Source organism: Cucurbita pepo, chromosome 10, assembly GCF_057944985.1.
Source record: "Cucurbita pepo subsp. pepo isolate OVF chromosome 10, ASM5794498v1, whole genome shotgun sequence".
NCBI classification, from domain to species: domain Eukaryota; kingdom Viridiplantae; phylum Streptophyta; class Magnoliopsida; order Cucurbitales; family Cucurbitaceae; genus Cucurbita; species Cucurbita pepo.
The window spans coordinates 15,472,317-15,487,283 of NC_141807.1; the positions used below are offsets into that span (position 1 = coordinate 15,472,317).

The 14,967-nt window shown below is 34.5% G+C and overlaps 3 non-coding genes across 3 annotated transcripts; 1 reads left to right on the plus strand and 2 right to left on the minus strand.

Annotated features, from left to right (window-relative positions):
• Positions 1-6,218: 6,218 nt before the first annotated feature.
• On the minus strand, positions 6,219-6,290 carry TRNAQ-UUG (transfer RNA glutamine (anticodon UUG)). The gene has a single exon. It is a non-coding gene; the product is annotated as a tRNA-Gln (tRNA).
• A 5,181-nt stretch (positions 6,291-11,471) lies between these two features.
• On the plus strand, positions 11,472-11,543 carry TRNAE-UUC (transfer RNA glutamic acid (anticodon UUC)). The gene has a single exon. It is a non-coding gene; the product is annotated as a tRNA-Glu (tRNA).
• A 2,233-nt stretch (positions 11,544-13,776) lies between these two features.
• TRNAF-GAA (transfer RNA phenylalanine (anticodon GAA)) lies at positions 13,777-13,849 on the minus strand. The gene has a single exon. It is a non-coding gene; the product is annotated as a tRNA-Phe (tRNA).
• Between the last annotated feature and the right edge of the window lie 1,118 nt (positions 13,850-14,967).

Here is a 14,967-nt window from a genome sequence, read left to right on the forward strand (position 1 = left end):
TAATAACTAATCATTTTAATATTTATACTCAAATATACTAACAAGTACTAATAACACTCTTAAAGAATACAACTATTATTTCGAACTATAAAGAATTTAATTCAAACCTATTCTAATGGACAAACGCTTTATTAGACTCTATTGGAAGATTTCACTTCATCAATTTAAGTAGCGTTCAACTACAACTATAAATATCAAATTCTTAAGTATTCATGAACAAAATCGGCCTAACAATGTCTCTTGGAACTATTTACTAAAGGTGTTAGAATGAGCCGTGTGGAAGGGTTGCCTTTAGATGCTTTAGTACCAATTAAGGATGTCAATATCCTAGTAGTGCGGAATGCAGGAACATTCATAGTTGAAAAGAATAACGAGAATAGTGGGCATCGTTTCATCTACAAGCGTGTGGTGAACGGTCTGGTTGGTATGACCAGAGAACATCGTCCTCGTAGAATTTATATTATTATGATAGAAGTTATAAATAATGATGATATTCCTTGGTCTTTTATTACAAAGGTGCAGAACTTTCTTTTTGTGCATGTGATATATCCATGGCCACCTACTCATAGCTCTCATCTTTTAAAGAAGTTCTCGAGTTCCTTGTCCCCAAGTAGCAATACAACTACTAAAATGCTATCTCTACTTATAATAAACCCTCTCTCTCGAAATATATATGTGTTTGTGGATGTATTACTCTCTTTTATTAATGAAATATAGCTTAGTCATAATGATATTATGAGTATCTTTTCTATCCTTCCCTTCCTTATTGCTATATAAAGAATATGAAGATTATAAGTAAAAGTGTACAAGTAATTTGTTACTGTTAAGGATATTTAGTAATAAATTATAATTTACCATATATATTATATTTGATATTTGATATCTTATTGCTAATATTTGCCTTATTACCATAGGTATCCTTTTATTGCTATTTCCATTTATTACTATTTTCATATCCTTGTAATTTATTTGATTATAAATAAGATAACTTTCACACCATTTAGGTGTGGTGGATTCATCAAACATTATCATGGTATCAGAGTCATTTTTGTTTAGCAACTCGTATCCTTTCTTTTCAATGGCTTTTGAAATCTTCCACTGTTCTTCCCCATCACCATTGCTGGATTTGACGCTGCAGGGGCAGTCGTCATGGCTACCACATGCAGATCCGACTGATTACTCTTCGGCTCCACCCTTTTGACCTCTAAATCATCCTTCGCCATACTCTGTACATACAACCTCACCTTTTCCTAACATAGCATCTTTCATTTTCTTCCTAATTTTTCCTTCATCCTTCATCCTTCACAGAAACCCTAATCTCAGGATGATCATTAGTGTTCTCTTCAGAAATATACGGAATCTCGACAAGCCCATCAACCTTTTGCAGAGATTTACCTTCGGAATCTAGGTGCCGCACTGGCCTCTTCGCCAACAAAGTTGCTGCATCCCTTCCTGCCAAAATTGGCTCATTCGCCCAATGTGGCGACTCTTCCGACTGGCCTTCTCGCCAAAATTGGCTCCTTCGCCCAATGTGGCGATTCTTTCGGCTTCAACATTGTCTTTGTCCTTTGCTCTAGGTTTCCCCTTCTACTTCTTGGGTTAGACATATTCTCACCAGAGCCAAGGCAGCATCGTCGCTAAGCGACAATCCCTCTTCATGGGTTAGACATATTCTCGCTGAAGCCAAGGCAGCATCGCCGCTCAAGAAAGTGTTTCTCTACGCCTCCTCTGAACCAGGTTTTTGACATCTTCACGAAAAGTGTTTCTGAACCTCTTTGAATTTTTCAGATCCAAGCTTCACGTTCGTTCAAATCCGACGCTCAGCTTGCGGTGGGGTGTTAAGGATATTTAGTAATAAATTATAATTTACCATATATACTTATTACCATAGGTATTCATTTATTAGTATTTTCATATCCTTGTAATTTATTTGATTACAAATAAGATAACTTTCACATGATTTAGATGGGGTGGATTAATCAAACATTATTAGTTATTTTTTAACTTAAAATGCTTATAATTCAATTTATCTTTGTTATCAACAATAATTATCAAATAGTATATAATTTTGTCCAAGTAAGGTCGATTCTCATTCCTTGCATGATATCATAACACAAAATCGAGCGGAAGGGTTAACAATAAATTGATAGCAAAAACCCATTCGTCGAACTAACTTATAAAGGAAGGGTTGGTTGGAAACCATGTCTATACTTCTTTGCTTTAATCACAAGTAACTAAAGATATATAAGAACAACAGAATATGGCATGCCAAGTCAAAACATAAAAAATTTCTTGCCATGTTAGTTAATGAATATGGTATGAACAAAGATCTGACGTCACACTTCATGATTGGAGACAAATATAGTGAGCTATGGTCGTCCATACCGTCCTTTGGTCCAATTATGTCAAGCAAATGTTTCAGCAAGCAAAGAGTTTTTAATAAGTTCGCTATTACAAAGAGCTCGGTTTAAGGCTCAAATGTCTCTGATGTGAAAGGCGCACCAATTCAACGAGATTTAAGTAACCATGAATAAGACACATGATACAGCTTGTAAATGAAACGATGTCCATGACTCTTGTTATTTTCTTCCACTACAAACCTTCTAGCCTCTTGCACTTTTTTGTCATTGACATCCTTAATTGAAATTTGAATTGAAGGAAACACTTCTCCACAACTCATTATGGAACACCTTTGATAGATAGTTTCAACCGATTTACTTTGCCAAGGAATACTTTAAAATTCGATATTTATAGTTGAACGCTACTTAAATTGATAAAATGAAATCTTACAACAGAGGTTAATAAATCGTTTGTCTATTAGAAGAGAGCTTGGAATTAAATTCTTTATAGTTGGGATAAGAAACAAAGTATACTTTTTAGTTTTAAAATAAATTAATTTTTTAGTTTTAATTTTAGTCCCAATAAATTAATTTTGATGTGGTGTTATGTATTTTAATAAAATTAATATTAACTTAATCAACAAAAATTTGTATTTTTTTTTTAAATTATAATCTAAATTAATAAAAATACCATTGAACTTTGCACTTTAATAAAAAAAAATACTCATAATTTTTTTTTTAAAAACAATACAGTTAAATTTTCCAAAAAAAAAAAAAAAAACTTCAAAACTACTCTTTTAACTTTCAAAAGTGTTTAAAAAAGATAGATGGGTAGAAGATTGTGTTCATGGGGAGAAAATTGAAGGTTATTTTAGGGGAAGGTTTTCAAGATCAGTATAAGATCCTCAAAACATCACAAGAAGTAATCTCCTAGCTTATGGTCGCGATTAAGAACCTACTAGTAGGCTACTTAGTAAGTTTTACTCACTCCATGTTTATCATTTTTTTTCATGTAACTAGGAGTTGGTCATGGATGAGAGCGGACTTTGGAGTGTGGGCCATGAACTAACCTCTGTTTTTTATCTAGTATTTTTTGTTCTTCTTTTGAGTCTGCATCTTATTTTGTGTTTGTAACGAGTATGTATATGTAACACCCCAAAAATGAAGGAAATTATCTTCCATAAGAATAAGCCCTCATGAAAGACCCAAAGCATAGAAAGGAAAAAAATTAAAGGATTAAGCAAGAACAAAGGACTTAGTCAGGTCACCCGCGTACCTTAACAAGTGATTGCAAGGAGTTAAAAGGCCTTTTGAAAAAGATTGGAAAGGAAAAAGTAAATACAAAGGGCAAAAAAGTCATTTTATCAATTATCAAGAATCTTTCCCGATTTGTAATTCCTTATCTAGAAGGAATCTCAAGATTCAGAAAAAGGGAAAAATGATAAAAGAGCGATGAGAAATTTGTAGAAAAATTATGGATTTTTAGAGAAAAATAATAATAAAATATTTAGAAAGTGGCAAATTACCAAAATACCCTTGGAAGACTGGATAATTACAGAAATACCACTCTAATTCGAATCAGAGCATCTACCATGACCATCCGGGAAAAATCTTTCGAACTCAAATCTCAACCGTCAGATCTCGTCAAAAATTTGATATGATCTAGAACGAACACCCACGAATCATCACGTCCAACGACATGTATTCAAAGCCAAGGTCGGTAAGGCTATGATCGGAGTTGATATCTTCAAAAAATTATCCATAAAGTTTGAACTCTAAATAACGAAGATTCTGGAGCTCTCAATGTCAGTTTAAGCTCCTCCTATAAGGTCGGAAGTAGGAGCAACAATACGGAATAAGAATCGAGAAAGTTCAATCCCCCAATTGAAGGCAATAAGCATTTAGATGGTGGATCTCCTACTCTCAGATTTCTTCCAAATTCGAGAGCAATCCTCCACCATTTCTCTTCAAACTTTTAAATAACGAAGAATCTAGAGCTCTCAATGTCAGTTTAAGCTCCTCCTATAAAGTCTGAAGTAGGAGCAACAATACGGAATAAGAATCGAGAAAGGTCGATCCCCAAATCGAAGGCAATAAGCGTTTAGATTATGGGTCTCCTACTCTCAGATTTCTTCCAAATTCGAGAGCAATCCTCCACCATTTCTCTTCAAACTTATTCCTACAGTTTCTCAACAAGATTACCCACAAGTTCTATGAAGGAATAGAGTGCTGAAAGTGCCCAGAAACCATTCCCCCAATTCAATCCGCCATTGAAGAACTTCAAGAAAAACTTGGAAATCCAATTCGAGGATACATGATGACTCGTCGAGCAAGAATGATTCCAATCAGTTTCTGCACCTCCAAGGAATGCTTCCATAGAAGACCACGAAGAAAAATAACCTCGAGAGCGTGTCAAATTGAAGAAAATAGGTTTCGAAATTAAATTGGGGATAAGAGTCAAAATTCATATCTACGATCTCTTTTCCTTCAAATTAAGGATTCCTCTAGCTTCAGAGGAAGATGTTGAGTAAACTTGATGAAGGAATCGAGAGTTGAGACATCATATAACAAGCTACCCATGAGATCGAAAATCTAGCGTTTCGAGTGAGTTGCATACCGAGAACAATTTTTGGAAATTAAGGTCCTACACTCAAAGACGTTCATCCAAACAAATTCCTTTAGCCTGAAGATAGGACATGGAAGGGGTTCAATGAAGAAATAGGGCCTTGAAACCCCTAGAATCGGCTACCCAATAAGAAATCCTTTGTTTTATCTCCAGCGATAAATCAGATTTTGGATGAACTTTGGTAACGAATATCTTAGGCTACGATCCACGAGAAGTTATCAAATAAATCCCTAACCCTTTCTTGTAACATCCATTTGTAAGTTTCACGAAGAAATCGAGGAGAGAAACGCTGTAAATGTGGCTATACAGGCCGAGTTTCAGATGGTGGCAATGCGAAAAATGCGCATCTTCTTCCTTTTCAGAGGAAGAAAACGATGATACGTCTAGTTCAACTAAACTGTCCATGTCAACTCAAAATTTGACCTTTTCTCGAGTTTTCTCAGTAGATCTTATTTTATGAAATGTTGTATGAATCCTTATCCCGAGAGGTTATATAAGGTAATGAAGTTTGGGAGTTATTGGAAAACTTTAGTTAGCGAAACCAAGATATGGGAGAAAATGCTCATCACTGCCGCGAGGCCCCTATTTCTCTTTAGGTGGGATGCTTTGGTATATGTACCATGAGCAGGATTCCATGACGAACTTATTATCTCCCTCACCTAAATGAGATGCCCTGCACCACGATTTGCTAGCAGGATGCCACGATTATGACAACGCCACCTATGCACTCATGGGGAGAAAATTAAGAGTTACTTCGCAAGAGTTTTCATGGTTAAAATACGATGCATGACATGACAACCTCTAAGGTTTAGTTCCTGAAAACGAAACAAGAAGTCATATCCTAGCTCAAGGTTTAGACATGCTCCAAACAAAACAAGAAGTCATATCCTAGCTCAAGGTTTAGACATACTCCAAATTACCAACTATTTTCTGTAAGGGTCTATTTTATATGACATGAGAATAAATTCAAGATTTCAAGTTGTTTGGAGCAAGTTCGGAACCTAAAACTCATGCTAGTTATTATGGGTTCAAATGATATTGTTTGGAGCAAGTTCGGAAGTGAAAACTCATGCTAGTTATTATGGGCTCAAATGATAGCGGAGCAAGTTCGGAATAACTCAAGAATGTTACACCTTATGCCTCGAGAAAATTTGTGTTTTCGCATCGAATGCTAGGAAACACCCTTTTGTTTTAAAATGTCTTGTGTTGTCGTTCCTTATTCTGTGTTTTCGCATCAAGGTTATTTCTTAAAAAGGTCCTACCGAGAGTTGAACCCAGGTCATTGGATTCAAAGTCCAAAGTGCTAACCACTACACCATAGAACCCCTTGTAAAAATTGATTTTGGAATGGTTTTCCTATTTTATGCAGATTCCACAAGAAGAGAGATTCTATCACGCGTCAAACTCAAGTTATTGGATTCAAAGTTCTAGAGCTATTTTATCTAACTCGTTGTGATCTTGAGCACCTTTAGAGTGATTGCAAAAGTAACCCTCTAGTGTTGATTGAAGCCCTTGGAGAACATGTAATTTTATATATTTCTTATAATTAATTTATATATTGTTGTATATTACAAACAAATTGAAATAATACTTTACATCCCAGTCTTTCTTTCTTCCGTGCAAAACTTAACAGGAAAACCATATTATTTCAATATTCACTCAAGAAACAAGGGGTGAAAACTATATTATTGCAAACCCTCCATTATTGCTTCTACTTTGCGTCAAAATGCTTACACTAAATCATGTTACTAACTAGTTGGTTTGGTTCGGTTCAATTCTTGGGTCCACTAGATTGAATCGACCTAGCTCAATTAAACTCTTGAGAATATAAAAATCATAAGTTTCTTAAATTACCTTAACCGGAAAGTTTAACCCCTAATTTTTTTTAGAATGTTTAGCTTTGTGTCTAGTTGATCTCTAAATGCTTAGAAGTATCTAATAAGACTTCTATTTAAGGAACTTTTCTCTATAAAAGATGTAAGACTTGAGGTTTATTATTAAGGAATTTCAAATGAGTGATTTGATATAGGACAAAATATTTATTTGTTTCAAATATCTTATGTTGACCATTCTTTTTTGTCAAGTATTTTGAATATTATCATTGTGAATTACTAATGGCATTAGATTGAATCTCATTAATAACAATATCCCAAAACTCAGGTAAAGATACATGAGAATTAATACTTTAATTTCATCTTCAAAATTTATTTTCACTTAACTCAGTTGATTGATAATCATAATAGTCACCCGTGCACAAATATTTACAACCTTAAAAGGTAAAATTATAAGGAGTACAAGAGAAAAGTGATTAAAACCTACAAAAGTGATTAAAACCTACAAAAGTGATTAAAACCTACAAATATTTACAACCTTAAAAGGTAAAATTATAAGGAGTACAAGAGAAAAGTGCTTAAAACCTACCAATATTTACAACCTTAAAAGGTAAAATTATAAGGAGTACAAAAGAAAAGTGCTTAAAATATTTCTATTACTCAGTTGACTGATAATCATAATAGTCACCCGTGCACAAATATTTACAACCTTAAAAGGTAAAATTATAAGGAGTACAAGAGAAAAGTGCTTAAAACCCATAGATATTTACAACCTTAAAAGGTAAAATTATAAGGAGTACAAGAGAAAAGTGCTTAAAACCCACAAATATTTACCCCTTAAAAGGTTAAATTATAAGGAGTACAAGAGAAAAGTGCTTAAAATATTTCTATTGATCACTTATAAATATTTACAACCTTAAAAGGTAAAATTATAAGGAGTACAAGAGAAAAGTGCTTAGAATATTTCTATTGATCACTTATGGCAGCACCACACAAATGAGGGTAACATTTTTTTATTTCTCTACCATATTATATAGCGGCGCTAAGACCACACTATTTTCTTAATGATTTCTTGGTTCTTGTCCGAGAATAGTGGTGCTAAGTTTTTAACCATGTTCATAGTGGGTGCTTGGATACCACACTAGGACTTTGGAATAAGGTTTGGAATCGGTAATTATTCTTATTTCTTTTCATTTAGACACTCGATGGTCGGGAGTAAATCGAACAAAGTGTCTGTCCAAAATAAAAGGGCCTAACCAGATTCTAATGGATGACCTCTTGATCTGCAGTCAAATGCTCTACCACTAAGCTATGGATCCATTTTATATGATTTCAACCTTAGTGACCCCTTCTATAGAGTGTCAGTCCAAAAGTGTAAAAAGTGTCTGTCCAAATAAAAGGGCCCAACCAAGTTCAAACGGGTGATCGGTCAAATTCTCTACCACTGAGCCATGGATTCATTTTGTAGGATTTTAACATTTGTGACCCCTTAGACATAGTGTCGGTCCAAAAAGTGTAACAATTTTCTATCCAAGATAGAAGGGCCCAACTAGGTTCGAATTGGTGACCTCTTGATCTGCAATCAAATGCTCTAACATTGAGCTATGGACCCATTTTGTATGATCTCAACCTTTGTGACCCCTTCTACAGATTATCGGTCCAAAAGTTACCCTACCGAATCGGCTATGAACCAATTTTGTATAAATTTGTGGATTGCCTATCGGGAATTAAACACAGGTCGTTAGATTCAAAGTCGAAAGTGCTAACCACTACACCATAGAACCACTTGTTAAACTTTATTCTGGCAGCGATTTTGATAAGCACCAACAACACTGGATTTTGCAAAGCTAGAGGTCGCAGTATCCTTAGAGACTTTCACAAGGTGTTTTCAACTTCTTTTATAGGTAGTATCAGTTTGAGAAGACAGAGAAGAGAGACTTTGTTAGAAACTCTCCCATAGGTAATCTGGAAGGTGTTTTCAACTATAGGTAGAATTTTAAAATCAAACCACAACAAAACTTACTTCTATCTAGCAAAATTTTTTTTTTTTGTTTGAAACAAGATTATTCCCTTTTTTTTTCTAAAACTAAATTTGACTCTCGAATGCATTTTAATAGTTTTGTTCATTAAATTTTCTTTAAAATTTTTGGGCAGAGTCCAATGGAAATAGTATTTTTTTTTTATTACTATTTTGTAATTTGTATGGTATTATTAGAGGCTTTTGAATGAATATGATAATTGATTCTCTGTCCTCTTTGACAATTTTAGATACCTCCATATCCGATATTTGATGCGTCACGTTTCATTATGAGATCTGTCCTTCGGTCAATAAGACTTAAGCAAAGAGTTTATTTGACTAATGATTTGATTTTTTTTTTGTTGTAGATATATCCCTTACAAATCAAGACTTTGTATTATTTTGAACATACTCATCAAGAAATTTGTAAATGTGCCTGATATCTTGAAGGATATAAGACACGTAATTGAGAGAACCTATTTTTTTTTTAAGTTGGTTTTTCTAGGATACGTCATCACCAAAGTTTGAGACAAAGACCATTGGATGGGTTTTAATAAGGCTCAAATAAATTTAAAATCCAAAAAAATGGATATGAGTTTGATATTATTTGATTTTGGGTATGGACACAACTAGTTGTTTTCTTTTGATTACATTAATGAATGTATGTAGATGTTTAAAGTGTTGACCTTAATGGTTTTAGAAAATATCAACACATCATCAATATAAACTATCGAATTTTTTTGAAAGGATTGAAAATATCATTCATAATCTTCTGAAATTCGGATGGAGCATTTTTTAGCCTAAATGGCATGACGTTCCTCTCATATTTTCTAAATTGGACATAAATGCTATTTTATATTTGTCATTTTAGGAAATTAGAATTTTATGTAATCCCAATTTCATGTCGAATTTTATAAAAACATTTGACTCTAAATTCTTTTTATCAAATCATTTTTGTTTTGGATTGGATATCTTATTTATTCTAAAACCTTAGTCAAAGGTTTGTAGTTAATTACCAGTATCAGAATTTCTGGTTTCTTTTCACCATGTTGTTAACCTAAAATGTCAGACATGACCACATGCTCTTTGAAGACTTTATCAGCTTCCTCTGCAAAATATCACCTAAAATGTCACAATATTTAGTGTTTGATGTTTTTTGACTTAACCCTAGGGTTCTATTTAAAGTGAACTTGTGATAATTTTTGTCAAATTATATATTTGAATACCTAATACATTAAGATATAATATCTTATTTAAATAATATTAAAATGTCGTAGAATATCATAATATATGTTTAACTAATATGAATCTCATTCAAATTTCTAATATATATTTTTATTTAAGTTTATGATACACATCAGTTATTTTAATATTTAAAATATCAAATACGTTAATATGTTTTGATATTACACTTCAAGACTATAGGAACTTGCTGAGAGGACCTGAGAGTTACATTGGCCCACGATGCATCTCATGGACGATGCAAAACTATGGTGGCGCTTGAAGGTGAATTGTATAAAAAACTGGTCATGCACAAAAAAATCGTGGGAAGACCATTGATGGAATTGAAGCAATCGGCGCTCCCCTGGATGGGTTTCCAACCAAAGACCTAATGTTTGATGTTGACTCTTTTGAAGAAAGAGCCACAGGATCGAACAACAAGAAACGTGGCGGTAGCTCTAAGAACTCTATCACACACATAAAAAAACGTGTCGAAGAGTTAGACTACACAGAAGATCTGGCTTTCATCGAGGAGACCTGAGTTTGATTCTCGACAATGAAATTTTATTTTCTTATTTCTTTTATTTTATAGTTTCATCTTTTGTCACCAATTATATTTAAACTTTACCTAGGTTTGAGAAGCACTATAATGAATGAGTTCAATAGTATCTTAAATTTAAAAGACTTTTATGAACTTGGTTTGAGAGGCACTATAATGGTCAAGTTCAATAGTATCTTAGATTAAAAAGACTTTTATGAACTTTGAACCTTTAATAGTGTTATGTCATAGATATTTGGTTCAATTTCAACAAGTGAGGTTGAGGTCATTCAAATGGTTAATGTGATAATCCGGTCATTTTCATAGTCTCTTTTGTTGAACGCCATCATGGCTGAGATGACTGAGATGAGCACCAGAGTGAGTTTGATAAGGAGGGTCGTAGAGAACCACACCCCAAGCCAAGCTCATGTTGGGCTTCACAAATTGAAAATCCAAAAACAGAAACCCTTAAATGGGAACCGGGATGCTAACGAATTAAAAAACTTTATTTTTGACGTAGAACAATACTTGAAGGTTACAGGAACTTGCTCATAGGACCTAAGAGTTACATTGGCCACAATGCATCTCATGGACGGTGGCGCTCGAAGGTGGATGATATAAAAAATGGGTCATGCACCATAAACTCATGGGAAGACCGTTGATGGAATCGATGCAATCGACGCAACCCTTGATGGGTTGCCAATTAAAGACCTAACGTTTGATGTTGACTCTTTTGAAGAAAGAGTTACACAATCGAACAGCTCGAAACTTTGCGGTAGCCCTGAGAACTCTAACACACAAAGGGAAGGACGTGTAGAAGAGTTAGACATTAAGCAAAAGATCATGCTAAAACTCTTCAGCGATCTGACAAAATACTTCAGGACATCTACACCAAAAATCCATTGTCGTCCAGCGGTTAGGATATCTGGCTTTCACCCAGGAGACCCGGGTTCGATTCCCGGCAATGGAATATTATTTTCTTATTTCATTTTATTTTACAATTTCTATCTTAAATTAAAAAGACTTTTATGAACTTCGTACCTTTGTTCGAGTTATGTTATAGATATTTTGTTCAATTTCAAATGGTTAATGCGATAATTCAGTCGTTTTAGAGGTCTCTCTTGTTGAACGACATCATGGTTGAGATGAGCAGGTGATTCAAATGGTTAATGCGATAATCCAGTCGTTTTCGAGGTCTCTCTTGTTGAACGACATCATGGTTGAGATGAGCACCCGAGTGAGTTTGACAAGTTTGGCAGTAGAGAACCATACCTCAAGCCAAGTTCATGTGGGCTTAACAAACTTAAAATCCAAGAACACAACCCCTTAAATGGAAATCGGGATGCTAAGGAATTAAAAAGCTTTATTTTTGACGTAGAACAATACTTGAAGGTTACTGGAATTTGCTCATAGGACCTAAGAGTTACGTTGGTCGCAATGCATCTCATGCACGATGCAAAACTATGTTGGCGCTCGAAGGTGAATGGTATGAAAAATGGGTCATGCACCATAAACTCATGGGAAGACTGTTGATGGAATCGATGCAATCGATGCTCCTCTGGATGGGTTGCCAATCAAAGACCTGACGTTTGATGTTGACCCTTTTGAAGAAACAGCCACACGATCAAATAGCTCGAAACGTCGCGGTAACTCTGAGAACTCTATCACACACATGAAACGACGTGTCGAAGAGTTAGACATTACCTAAAACATCATAGTAAAACTCTTCAGCGATTAGACAAAAGACTTTAGGACAACTACACCAAAAATTCATTGTTGTCCAACGGTTTGGATATTTGGCTTTCACCTAGGAGATTCTGGTTTGATTCTCTAAAATTGAATATTATTTTCTTATTTCTTTTTATTTTATAGTTTCATCTTTTGTCACCAATTATATTTAAACTTTACCTCATTTTGAGGGGAACTTTAATGGTCAAGTTCAATAGTATCTCAGATTAAAAAGACTTTTATGGACATCGTACCTATGTTAGTGTTATGTTATAGATATTTGTTTCAATTCCAACGAGTGGGGTTGAGGTGATTCAAATGGTTAATACGATAATCCGGCTATTTTCGAGGTCTCTCTTGTTGAACGCCATCATGGTTTAGATGAGCACCTGAGTGAGTTTGACAAGGAGACCTGAATTTAAACTTTACCTACGTTTGAGAGGCACTATAATGATCAAGTTCAATGGTATTTTAGATTAAAAAGACTTTTATGAACTTTGTACCTTTGTTAGTGTTACTTTGTACCTTTGTTTGTGTTACTTTGTACCTTTGTTTGTGTTATGTTATAGACATTTGGTCAAGTTCAACAAGTGGGGTTGAGGTGATTCAAATGGTTAATGTCACTTTATTTGATTCAAATTGTTAATGTGATAATCCAGTTGAATAGTTACAGGTTATTTCCAAGGTCTCTCTTATTGAACGCCAACAAGGCTGAAATGATTGTTATTGAAGGCCAACAAGGCTGAAATGATTGTTATTGAAGGCCAACAAGGCTCAAATGATTGTTATTGAAGGCCAACAAGGCTCAAATGATTGAGATGAGTACCTGAGTGAGTTTGACAACATTGAAATAAAATCAAATAAAATTGAAAAAAAAGTTAGCCTTATGACACTTCCTTCAACTCGAACACGTAACCTTGAGATCTACAGTGACGCTCTCCCAACTAAGCTATCCCCACTAACATTAAAATTGAAAACTCATTAGTAAGGTATTTAGCTAATTCATTGATATTTTAAAAAGAAATAATCACTAATTTTAAATTGAATAGTTAGGAGTCAAGTTATGTGACGTGAATCAGGTGCAGTGAAACCGAGTTATCTTCGCTAATATTTGAAAAAAAAGATCATAAGTAAAGGTATTTCTGCTAATTCATTATTTATTGAAATTTTAAAAATAAATAATAACTAAATTTTTATTGAATAGTCAGCTTATGCAAATGGAAACAGGTGCGGTGAACGTGGAGATTAAACAAACACGTCACCTTCAAATCTGTAGTTTGACACTCTCCCAACTGAGCTATCCCTGCTAACGTTAAAAATAAAAATTCATAAGTAGAGCTATTTCCACTAATTCATTATATTTTAAAAAGAAATAATAATCAACTAAACTATAAGGTGTTATAATTCATTATATTGTAAACATAAATAATCACTAATTTTGAAAAGAATATTCAAATTATGCAACGTGAACCAAGTGCGGTGAACGTGGATCGAACACGTGACCTTCAGATCTTCAGTCTGACGCTCTCCCAACTGAGCTATCCCCGCAATCATTAGAAATGAAAATTTATCGGTAAAGATATTTTCGCTGATTCATTGAGATTTTAAAAAGAAATAATGACTAATTTTTTATTGAATAGTCAGGTTATGCAAATTGAAACAGGTGCGGTGAACGTGAACGTGGATAAAACAAGTGTGACCTTCAAATCTTCAGTCTAACAATCTCCCAACTAAGCTACTCTTGCTAACATTAAAAATGAATATTCATCAGTAAAGGTATTGGGTACACTTCTTAAAATTCAACAAAAGGCAATAGTATTAGACCGAGATGCCAGATTTAAATCTCCCTTCTGGAAATTTTAACAAAAGGCATTGGGTACGCAGTTATAGTACGATATTCCACCCATAAAAAGATGGTCAAACAAAAATGCTCAAGCAAATATTGGAAGACATGTTAAGTACCTACCCCTTATGAAATTCGCTTATAATAATATTTGCCAAGCCACCATACAAATGGCCACATACGAGGTTCTCTATGGACGAAGATTTCGATCCCTATCTTTTGGGAAGAAGGGGGGCAAACGACAACTATTGGGCCAGAGCTGGTGCAAATTACCAACGCCGCAGTCCAGAAGATTAAAGCTAGGATATAAACCGCACAAAGCCCAGAGAAAAGCTATGCAGACCTAAGGCGCAAGGACATGGAATTGTAGGTAGGGGATCATATATTCCTAAAGGTAGCACCCCATGAGAGGGGTGCTCAGGTAGGGTAAAAAGGGAAAGCTAAGCCCTAGGTTTATCCGTCCCCTTGAGATATTAGAAAGGATTGGATCTGTGGCCTATAGAATCGGGCAATGCCCAAACTTGTCTGCAGTACATAATATCTTTCATGTATACATACTACGGAAGTATACCCTAGATCGTTCGCACGTACTGACTCATGAAACTCTCTTCTTGAGAGATAACCTAACATATAAAGAAGACCTAATTCAAATAATAGACAAGAAAGTGAAATGATTGAGAAACAAGGAAATCTCTCTTGTTAACGTCCTATGGAAGAATCATAGAGTAGAAGAAGCCACTTGAGAAACAGAAGGCAAACAAGAACCTTGTACCCTGACCTATTTTAGAATAAGCACTTTCGATGACTGAAAGTTTTCAAAGGA